This window comes from Canis lupus, chromosome 7 (assembly GCF_011100685.1).
Source record: "Canis lupus familiaris isolate Mischka breed German Shepherd chromosome 7, alternate assembly UU_Cfam_GSD_1.0, whole genome shotgun sequence".
Classification (NCBI taxonomy): Eukaryota; Metazoa; Chordata; class Mammalia; order Carnivora; family Canidae; genus Canis; species Canis lupus.
This window is the reverse complement of record NC_049228.1, coordinates 64,048,204-64,060,535: the sequence shown is the minus strand read 5'-3', so window position 1 is coordinate 64,060,535 and position 12,332 is coordinate 64,048,204. Positions and strand designations below refer to the sequence as shown.

Below are 12,332 nucleotides of genomic sequence, written 5' to 3'. Positions count from 1 at the left end.
ACTACAGCAATAAGCAATCAATTGCAAACACCCAATGACAGATCAAAATATAAGAAACAAAAGCTGACAGAACTTAAATATCTTTAAAGACAGAAGGAAAAAAAAATAAAGACAGAAGGAAACAGAGGACCTAACACAATAAACCAACTAGATCAAGCAGAAATATACAAAACATTCTGACAACAGCATATACATTTCTCTCAAGTGAGTATGAAACATTTTCCAGAATAGACCATATGTTATGCTAGAGATTAAGTCTCAACAGAGATGATGTTGGGAATTACTGAAGGAAAGTGGACAATTCACAACATGGTGGAAACTAAACATATTTTAATGCCAACAGATTAAAAAATAAATCACAAAGGAAACTAGACAATATTTAGATGTGAAGGAAAATGAAAATACAATGTACCAACGCATGGGACACAACTAAGAGGGGAAACGTATAGCCAAAAATGCTTACGTTGAAAAACAAGACCTCAAAACAACCACTTAACTTTGCAAATTAAGAAACTAGAAAAAAAAAATTAGACCCAAAGATATTAGAAATAAAGATTAGAACAGAAAGCAACAAAATAGAGAATAGAAAGGGGGGGAATTAATGAAACCAAAAGTTGGCTCTTCAGAATCATCAACAAAATTGACAAACCTTTAGCTGGACTAAAGAAAAAAAGAGAAAAATCAAATTACTAAAATCAGAAATAATTGGGACATTATTGCCAATCCTACAGAAATAAAAAGCATAAGAGTACTGTGAATAATTATACACCAACAAACTGAATAACCTAGATGAAATGGACATATTCCTAGAAACACAAAACCTACCAAAACCAAATCATGAAGAAATGGAAAACCTGAATAGATACATAACCAGTAAAAAGACTGAATCAGTAATCAAAAATTTCTCAAAGAAGATCTCCCTGAACTTGACTGCTTCACTGGAGCATGATACTAATCTTATTCAAATTTTTCCAAAAACTTCAAGAGTAAAAAACACTTTGTAATTTATCCAAGAAGCCACCATTACACTAATACCAAAGGGAGACAAAAACACTACAAGAAAACTACAGACTGCTATCCCTTATGAACACTGATGGAAAAATTCTCAGTGAAATGCTAGCAAACTGAATTCCACAGCAATATTAAAAGGAATATACACCACGACTAAGTGGGATTTATCCCTGAAATGCAAGGATTGTTCAACATATGAACTCTGATCAATGTAATACACTGCATTAACAGAATAAGAAGAAAAAAAAAACAGGGGATCCCTGGGTGGCGCAGCGGTTTGGCGCCTGCCTTTGGCCCAGGGCGCGATCCTGGAGAACCGGGATCGAATCCCACATCAGGCTCCCGGTGCATGGAGCCTGCTTCTCCCTCTCCCTCTGCCTATGTCTCTGCCTCTCTCTCTCTGTCTCTCTGTGACTATCATAAATAAATAAAAATTAAAAAAAAAATCTTATAAAAAAAAAAAAAAAAAAAAGAAGAAAAAAAAAACAAACACATAATCCCCTCAATTGATGCAGAAAACACATTTGACAAAATTCAACACCTTTCATGATTTTAAAAAAAACAACTCAAAGAACTAGAAATAAAAATCTATTTTAACATAATAAAAGCCATATATGAAAAACCCACAGCAAACATCATACTCAAAGGTGAAAGAATTTCCTCTAAAATCAGAACAAGGAAATGATGCCCACTTTCACCAGTTTTAGTCAACATAATACTGGGCATTCTAGTCAGATAATTTAGACAAGAAATAAAAAGCATCCAAATTGGAAAAGTAGTAAAATGATCTGTTTGCTGAGGATAATTACAGAAAACCCCATAATAAAAACAGCTCTTAGAAATAAATTTAGGAAAGTGTGAAGATACAAGATTCTCAGGATACAAAATCAGTTGCATTTCTATACACCAATAAATAATCTGAAAAGGAAATTACAAAAATAATTTGATTTATAATATCAAAAAAGAATGAAATACCTAAGAATTCACCAAAAAAAAAAAAATCAAATACTTCAGTAAACACAACAAAATATTGCTGAGAAAAATGAAAGACATACATAAACAGAAACACAGGGACACCTGGGTTGGCTCAGCAGTTGAGCATCTGCCTTCAGCTCAGGGCATGATGCCAAAGTCCCAAGATCCAGTCCCACATGGGGCTCCCCGCATAGAACCTGCTTCTCCCTCTGCCTATGTCTCTGCCTCTCCCTCCCTCTGTCTCTCTCATGAATAAACTTTTTAAAAAATCTTTATAAATGGAAACACATCCCATATTTATGAATTGGAAAACTTATTAAAATATCAATCCTATGCAAAGAAATCTAGACATTCAATCAATGCCTAACAAAATCCTAGTAATGTTTTTTGCAGAAACTGAAAAACCCATCCTAAAATTCATGTGAAATTTCAAGTAACTCTAAATAGCCAAAACAATTTTGGAGAAGGAGAGCAGTGCTGGATAACTCCTATTTCCTCATTTCAAAACATGTAATAAAGCTACCATAATCAAATACTGTGGTACTGGGATAAAGATAGACATTTTGAACAATGGAGTAGAATAGGGAAGCCAGAAATATGGTTAAATGATTTTTTTTTTTTTTTAAGAAGAGTGCCAAAATGATTCAATGAGAAAAGTACAGTCTTATCAACAAATGGTGCTGGGGAAACTGAAAATACATGTGGGAAAGAATTCGGTTGAGCCTTTACCTAATGTCATATTCAAAAACTAACTCAAATTGGATCAAAGATCTAAATATAAGATATAAAACAATAAAAAGAAAACATAGGGCAAAAGCTTCATAACAGCGATTTTGGTAATGATTTCTTGGACAGAACAACAAGGGCATGGGTAACAAGAAAAATAGAAAATAGATGAAGTGGACACCATGAAAATTTTAAAATTCAGTGCATCAAAAGACACTATCAGAGTTAAAAGGCAAGTCACAAAATGAGAAAAATATTTCCAAATCACATCTGATAAGGGATTAATATCCAAAATACACAGAATTTCTAAAACTCAAAACACAATTCAAAAATAAAGTACTCGAATAGACATTTCTCCAAAGAAAATACGCAAATGGCAAGGGTGCACCTGGGTGGGTCAGCTGGTTAAGTGTCTGACTTCAGCTCAAGTCATCATCAAGGTCCTGTAATAGAGCCCTATGTTGGACTCCCCACTCAGAGGGGAGTCTGCTTCTCCCTCTCCCTTCCCCGACTTGTGCTGTCTTTCAAATAAATAAAATCTTTTAAAAAAAATCTGCAAATGGCCAATAAGGACATGAAAAGATGTTTCACATCACTGATTAGGAAAATCCAAATCAAAACTACAATGAGAGGGTGACAGAACATAAGAGACTCCTAACTCTGGAAAATGAACAAGGGGTAGTGGAAGGGGAGGTGGGCAGGGGGATGGGGTGACTGGATGACTGGCACTGAGGGGGCACTTGGGTGTTATACTATATGTTGGCAAATCGAACTCCAATAAAAAAAATATACAAAAAAAAAAAAACTACGAGATGCCACCTCACATCCATTAAGAAGGGTACAATGAAAAACAAAATCACAGAAAACAAAGACTGTCAAGGAGGCAGAAAAATTAGAATCCTGTGCACTGTTGGCAGGAATGTAAAATGGTACTGCCACTGTGTAAAACAAATTAGCGATTTCTTAAACAATTAAAAATAAAATTACCTGGGCAGCCCTCTGTGTCTCTCATGAAAAAATAAATCTTTTAAAAAATTAAAAATTAAATAAAATAAAATAACCCTATGATCTGGCAATTCTACTTTTGGGTATATACCCAAAGGCACTGAAAGGTAGGTCTTAAAGAGGTATTTGTACATCAATGTTCACGGTATTTGTACTTCATTATTCACAGTATCTAAAACATGGAAGCAACACAAGTATCCACCAGCAGATGAATAGTTAATCACAATATGGTATATACATACAATGGAATATTTTTCAATGTTTAAAAAGGAAGAAGGGCAGCCCCGGTGGCCCAGTGGTTTAGCGTCACCTTCAGCCCAGGACGTGATCCTGGAGCCCCGGGATAGAGTCCCATGTCAGGCTCCCTGCATGGAGCCTGCTTCTCCCTCTGCCTGTGTCTCTGGCCCTCTCTCTCTCTCTCTCTCTCTCTCTCTCTGTGTCTCTCATGAATAAATAAATAAAAGCTTTAAAAAAAAAAGGGGCGGGGGGAGAAATTTCTGCAATATGCTACAATATGGATTAACTATGAAGACATGATCTTAAGTGAAATAAGCCAGTCACAAAAAGACAAATACTGTACAATTCCACTTCCATGAGGTACTTAGAGCACAGGCAGTCAAAATCAGAGAAGGAAAGTGGAATGGTGGTTGCCAGGGACTTGACGAGGAGAATGGCTAATTATTTATTGGGTATAGAGTTTCAGTTTTATAAGAAAATTTTAAAGTTGGATAGTGGTAATGGTAGGACACATTATTAATGTATTTACCACCACTGAAGTGTACAAAACATTTTCAAGATGGTAAATTTTATCTTACACATATTTCACAATTCAAAAAAAATTTTTAAATACACATATACCATTTATTTTCCCAGAGCAACTCTCCTTTGAGGAATCTATCCTACAGAAATACTGACATAAGATTATTTTATAAGCATGTTCATAAGGATTGCATTATTTACAATGCTTAAAAGGGTATTAAGAAGTCCATGTCCATCAATAGGGAACTAGTTAAATGAATCTTCTAGGAAGGCTAGAAGAAATGCTCTACAGACGGGAGGATGGAAGACAGTTAAAGGATCATTTTAAAAAGTAGCAGCCAAAAAAAAAAAAAAAAGCAGCCTATGCACAGTGAACACTATGACTCCCACCCCTCTTCCTTCATCAGCATTCCTAATGCTAAAAACCCAGGGCTCCAGCCAGGGGGTGGAGATAAGCTGGTTACAATACCTAAGGGATAACATATTCCAAGAAGACACCAGCAGCTCCCAATAAACTAAATCAGATGAATCTTACAGTAAAGTTGGGAGTGAACAAGGCTCCCCTACTTTCTCAATTTCCAATGAGCTTTCTAGTTCCTCACTCTTAAAAACCAGTAGCTAAGGGTGACAAGACATCTGAATGAAACCTCTAAAATATCAAAAAGTCCAGAGCCCAAGAGGGGAAAAAAACAACTTGAAAAAAATTTCAGAGAAAAAGTTAAATAAAACCTAATCTTTAGAGAACAAAATTATATTGTGAAACAAAACCAAAAAGTGTACTAAAATATAAAGCTGCACAGAGATTTGAATATTAAAAATAACAGCAAAAATGTCAGTGAAACCAGGAGCTAGTTCTTTTAAAAGATCAACAAATTGATAAACCTTTACCCAGACTCATAGAGAACTCATATAAAAACAGAAATGAAAGAGGAGGAATAATCAACACCATAGAAAATACAAAGGGTTGTAAGAGATTATTATGAAAAATTAGTGCCAAAGATCGGAAAGAAATGGATAAATTCCTAGAAACACATAACCTCCCAAAACTGAATCAAGAAATAGAAAATCTGAACAGGTTATCAACAATGAAATTACATCAGTAATCAAAAAAACTACCAAAAAAAAAAAAAAAAAAGTCCAGGACCAGATGGCTTTACAGATGAATTCTACCAAACATTTCAAGAGATAATAATGCCTATTCTTCTCAAACTATTTCAAAAAGTAAAACAAGGAAAGCTTTCAAATTCATTCCATAAGGCCAGCATTACCCTAATACCAAAACCAGGTAAAGACACTACAAAAAAAAGAGAACTACAGGTCAATTATCTCTGATGAACATAGATGCAAAAATTCTCAATGAAATATTAGCAAACCAAATCTAACAATATGTTAAATCATACACCATAATCGAGTGGGATTTATGCCTGGGATGCAAGGGTGGTTCAACATTCACAAATCAATGTGATACATCAACAAGGGAAATGATCATATGGTTTCTATCCTTTCACTATATGCAGAAAAATAATTTGACAAAGTATGGCATCCGTTCTTCATAAAAATTCTCAGCAAAGTAGGTTTAGACGGAACACATCTTAACATAAATAGAGGCCATATATGAAAAACCCATAGCTAACATCATACTCAATGGTGAAAACCTGAGAGCTTTTCTCCTAAGATCCTGATCAAGACAAGGATATCCACTCCTCCCACTTTTATTCAATATAATACTGGAAGTCCTACCTGCAACAATGAGGCAAGAAATGAAATGCATCCAAATTGGTAAGGAAGAAGTAACACTTTCACTATATGCAGATGGTGTGACACTATATACAGAAAACCCTAAAGGCTCTACCAAAAAACTATCAGAACTGATACATAATTCAGTAAAGTCACAGGATACAAAAATCAATATACAGAAGTTCACTGCATTTCTATAAACTAATAATGAAATAGCAGAAAGTGAAATTAACAATCCCATGTATTATTTCAACAAAAATAATAAAATACCTAGGAATGAACTTAACCAAGAAGATGAAAGACCTATATTCTGAAAGCTATAAAACACTGCTCAAAGAAATTGAAGAGGACAAAAACAAATGGGAAAATACCCCATGCTCATGGACTAGGAGAACAAATATTGTTAAACTTCCCATACTACCCAAAGCAATCTACATATTTAATGCAATCCCTAGCAAACCACCAACAGCATTTTTCACAGAACAAAGACTAAGATGTGTATGGAACCAGAAAAGATCAAAGTAGCCAAAGAAATTTTGAAAAAGAATAAAAGTGGAGGGATTGCATCCTAGATTTCAATATATACTACAAAGCTGTAATAATCAAAACATTATGGTACTGGCACAAAAATAGACACATGGACCAACACAATAGAAAGCACAGATATAAACCTACAATTCTGTGGTCAATTAATCTTTGACAAAGGAAGCAAGAATACACAATGGGAAAAAGTCTCTCCGACAACAAATGGTGTTGGGAACAAAGGAAACAATCAACAAAACTAAAGACAACCTACTGAATGGGAGAAGATATCTGCAAAGTGACATACCTGATAAAAGGTTAGTATTCAAAATACATGAAGAGCTTAGGGGTGACTGGCTGGCTTAGTTGGAGGAGTATACAGCTCTTAATCTCAGGGTCATGAGTTCAACCCTCATGATGGATGCAGAGATTAAATAAATTTATAAATGAAGAACTTATACAACACCAAAAAAGATATTTCAATTAAAAATGAGAGGACATGAACAGACATTTTTCCGAAGAAGACATCCAGATGGCCAACAAACATGAAAAGACACAACACCACTCATCCTCAGGGAAATCCAAATGAAAACTACAATGAGGTATCACCTCACACCAGAGCAGCTAAAATCAACAACACAAGAAATGAGTGTTGGTGAGGATGTGGAGAAAAGGAAGCCCACGTGCACTACGGTGGGAATGCAAACTGGTACATTTGGAGGACGTACGGATGATCCTTAATTAAAAATAGAACTACCCTACAATCCAGGAATCACCCTACCAGGTATTTACCCCCAAGATTCAAAAAGATTGATTCAAAGGGATACATGCACCCCTATGTTTACTGCATTATTTACTAAAGCCAAACTGTGGAAGCAGTCCAAGTTCCAGTGATAAAGAAGATGTATATAAAAGCCTGCCATTTGCAATAATATGGTAGAGCTAGAAAGTATAATGCTAAGTAAAATAAGTCAAGAGAAAGAGAAATACCATGTGTTCTCACTCACATATGGAATTTAAGTAACAAAACAAGCAAGCAAAGAGGGGGAAAAAATGAGAGGCAAACCAAGAAATAGTCTCTTAACTACAGAAAACAACCTGATGGTTACCAGAAGGGGGGTGGTGGGGGAGTAGGGGACAGGGATTAAAGAGTACTCTTATCATGATGAAAAAAATAAAATGATAAGAATCTTACCCACTTACACAGCCCACTGTAGTATCATATTCAGCACAGCAGTTGTTAATACTACCAAAGACAGGCTGCTATAGGCACTGCAGGCATAACAATGACAGCACAATCGCTGCCTTTCAGAAACAGGGAGAATGTGCCAATCATCATACTGACATGTGCCAAGAATAGCAATGTGTGCAATGGGCAGTGGCCATACAGGAGAAAGGGCAGGACTAGTTCTTCATCTGCATCAGTTATAGAAGGAATCCCAGAGAAAAGGATGTTTCAGCCAGAACTTGAGGAATGAAAGTTCACCAAGATCAGCAGGGTAAAGAAAGTTGCTAACACATACACATGTCAGGAAAGGAACAGTCTTGTGGAATCACAGGGAAGCTGTGATGATTCCATGTTGGTCATGAGGAGCTTGAGACTCCTGGGGGAAACAGGGAGGGAGAGGCCCAGGCAGCAGCTTGGGCAGAAGTATGCAGTTCCTGGCTAGAATTCAAAGGGTCCAAGTTATCAGCAGTCACTCAAGTCATAGGGGCAAGTAGGATCCCTCCTCAGGAGAAGACCAGCATGTAAGGGAAGGAGGCAAAGGGCTCTGATCTAGCAGAGAAGGATTAAGGTTGGAGAAGGGACAGAAGAGGGTGATAGCACTGATACCAAGAGATGGCAGAGTTTCAAAGGGGCCAGATGGGTGTGAAATGCTAAAAAGGAAGTGCAGGAACAAGGCCTGAAACCACAGGCTGGTTTGGCAAATCAGAGGTCACGATGGTGAACGTGGCAGGCAAAAATGCATGTGGTACATTGAGAAGTAAATGAGAGATATTAAGGAGAGAGGGCACCAGACTCCTTTAAAGCAACTTCATTCTGAAGAGCTAGTGATAGCTCCAGTTTTAGGATATTAGATACCTGGGCATGTTTATAGGCTGTGGGGGCAGAGCCAGATACAGGAAAAGCTGGACATACAGAAGAAAGGAGGGATGTGGGATTAAAAAGATCTTAGAGGGGCCAAAAGAAGGTGGATGAAAAGCCCAAGAGAAAGAAGCGTGGCAGAGAGGCCAGGGGCAGGGCAGATGGTGCTTAAGGGGCTGGGGGGGGGGGGGGGGGGGGGGGGGGAGCTAGGTAGCCCAGGAAGAGCTCCTGTCCAAAGGCTACCAATTTCCTCAAAAGAGAAACAGATTCTTAGGTATCTTAACAGGACTGGAGAGAACTCTAAGACAGGGTGGGGACAGGGGAGGGGAGTATAATAGAGGTACATAACATTCAAATAGTTTTATTTTAAAATTAAGGGAACAAAGTCAGTTAAATTTCACCCAAACAGGAAAAAAAGGGAAAAACTCTTGCTCTCCACCTAACTCTCACAGTTTTTAATGCAGATGCTTGTTTGATTAAAAAAACATTCTTTTTTTTTTAGATTTTTATTTATTTAATCACGAAAGACAGAGACAGGCACAGACACAGGGAGAAGCAGGCTCCATGCAGGGGGCTGGACATGGGACTGGATCCCGGGTCTCCAGGATCACACCCTGGGCCGAAGACGGCGCTAAACGGCTGAGCCACCAGGGCTGCCCTAAAAAAACATTCTTAAAGCAACTTTGGACACTCTCTTATTTTCAAAACAATTTTTACCCCATATCCATCAAAACTAATTAGTCTATCAGCAGGCCTAGCTAATTCCAAGGGTTTCCTGACTGTAAAACTTAGGACTTAATATCCTTGAAAATAAATCCCTAATGCATGTTCCCTACATTTCTTTTATAAACTTCTATTACCCTAGAAAGGAGTGGCAGAGGTAGGGAGGAAATGGGCACTTTCTCCTACCTCCCCCTAGAAACAAGTTTATTAAATCACATATACATTTAAAACTTATTTCCATGTACAAATCATTTTATAAGTGTTAGGAGCTGAAAACAATACATTTTATAGCAAGATAATTTCTCAGTGGCCCTAACACAGTCAAAATAGCACAACTCTAAAAATTCCTATAATTTAAAAACTGAGTAAATTTCCCAAAATGCTAGCAGTACTAACTTGACCAGTATAATCATCTTTATGTTTCTTCCAACTATGCTACAAAGAAACCATTCCTAACATCTTGTTTCTCCATTTGAGAATAACTAAGTCTGCTGCTGACTGAGTAGACCTGAATTTTAGAATATTCACTACTACATAAAACCATGTGCCTTAGGCAGGCATCCAGGTAATCATCAGCACTACGAGTGAGGAAACGACAAGCGAGGAAGGTGTCTAACATGACATCCACAAGAAGCAGCAGCTTCCCTACCCCCATCAGGACCACTATCAACCTATCACTAGTGTTACACCAGGAAATGAATCAACACTTAATTGAGGGCTTACCACATTCCAGGTATTGACCTGAACTTTGATGGCTCATTAATTAATAAAACCAGGCCTTAAACTAGGGGAACTAATAAGTATTGCAAGGCAAGTATACAAATCAATTACTATTCACATCTCTCAGGAGGTCTGACTTGCCCTCTCCATTCCCAACCTCAACTAGATCCCTCACTGTATTTGCCATATTTCAGTCTGGCAAATTCATGTGGTCATTTCTGTGCAACCCCTTACATTGTAAACTTGAATAGGACAAGGGTCCTATTATGTTCTCCATTATATTCCTATATTCCTAGTACCTAGCAAGGTGCCTAGAACACAACAGGCAATCAAAGGTTAAATAGATGGACAGATGAATGGATATAGATTTAGTTCTCTGAGAACAAAGCATAGAAAGGTCTAAAGGAAATGCTTTTGTCACAAGTGGTACACCTTTATCTGATAATAAAATTTAATTTTTAAAAAAATGTATTTGAGAGAAAGCATGTGCACATGCAAGAGTGCAGGAGACCTGTGCAGAGGAAGATGGAGAATCTCAAACAGACTCCTTGCTGAGTGGGGAGCCCAACTGATAGAGGGCTCAATCTCACAACCCTGATCAGGACTGAGCTGAAATTAAGAATTGGAGGCTTAAGCAACTGAGCCACCCAGACACCTCAAGTTGGTGGTTTTTTTTTTTTTTTTCCTTATATGTCACAGGAAATTAAAATCATACCAAAAAAGAAAACTTTTAAAAATATACTCTAGGATTACTAAACATTACTATTTAATTTGATGGGTCTCTAATTCATAAACTAATTCCTAAGATTAATAGTTAACTTTAGAAAAAAAGTAAATAAAAGAATCCAAATTCGCATTTTGAACAGCTTTTTAAAAAAAACATTCTTTGGAATCATAAGCTTACTTCAGAAAACGGCTTTGTCTCTGATGTTTAAGAGAAAGAAAAAGAATTCCTGAATGCACCAGATCAGAATGGATTTAAGCCACAGCCTATCAAATGGTATTTTTCACCATCATTTTGAGGATGTTTTCAACTGCTCTTTTCACATTTATTCAATTCTAAGCTCTCTTTTTAAAATTAATTGAGATTTTATATAAACAAGAGAATATTTTCAAGGAGATATCCTAGACAAAACATATGGTGAGCTTCAAAAACTGGGAGACTCCAGGGGATCCCTGGGTGGCACAGCGGTTTGGCGCCTGCCTTTGGCCCAGGGCGTGATCCTGGAGACCTGGGATCGAATCCCACATCGGGCTCCTGGTGCATGGAGCCTGCTTCTCCCTCTGCCTGTGTCTCTGCCTCTCTCTCTCTCTCTCTGTGACTATCATAAATTAAAAAAAAAAAAAAAAAAAAACACTGGGAGACTCCAGACTATTTTGCCTTGTTTCCTTTCCTCTGAAGTCTTCTGAGGAAGGTAGGCTTCTAGATTATTTTGCAGAAAGGAAATTTATATTTTGTTTTATAAACAATGTAAATTAATTAAACTGATCCCTACACTTGATAGTCCATGCCACTAAATGCCCATTTAATACAGGGGATAAGTTCCATAGCCCTCACAACTCTGAGATCTTGGCAAAGACCCTAAAACTTGTAGCCTAAAGGACAATCTTGACTTGCTAAATTTAGTTGGAGGTCTATTTTAAAGTTGAATTGCTATTTTACTGTTCAAGTTTAATTTCTACAGAATCAAAGTAGAAAATTTCTGGAGAAATCAAAGAATAAAGTTCAACAATCAGAGCTAATTCATCTAAGTACCATAAACTCAAAATACTAAACAATTTGTCCTTTGAGTTCTTAACAGTATTTAAAAAGTTAAAATTCATAGACATCCAGGCTTTCTTTAATCATACTTATAACATTTAACTGGGCACCCTACAATTCAGGAAAGTATAGCAGTTTTTCAAAAATTAAACAGAGAATTACCATATGACACACGATATACCCAAAAGAATTAAAGTAGGGACTCGAACAGATAATTGCTCACCCACAATCATAGCAGCACTCTGCACAACAACCAAGAGATGGGAGCAATATAAGTGTCCAGTGACAAGTGTCCATGGACAAATA

The 12,332-nt window shown here is 36.9% G+C and overlaps 1 protein-coding gene across 4 annotated transcripts in view; it reads right to left on the bottom strand.

The window, feature by feature from the left end:
* OSBPL1A (oxysterol binding protein like 1A) overlaps window positions 1-12,332 on the bottom strand; it is a 227,702-nt gene that overhangs the window by 210,765 nt on the left and 4,605 nt on the right. The window contains exon 1 of one of the 4 annotated variants that reach the window (XM_038543636.1): window positions 7,931-7,959. The exons of the other annotated variants lie outside the window; for them this stretch is intronic. The gene's annotated coding sequence lies outside the window, so the exon portion shown is untranslated. Of the gene's footprint in view, window positions 1-7,930; window positions 7,960-12,332 lie in introns of those variants that run through there. 4 annotated transcript variants of the gene reach the window in all.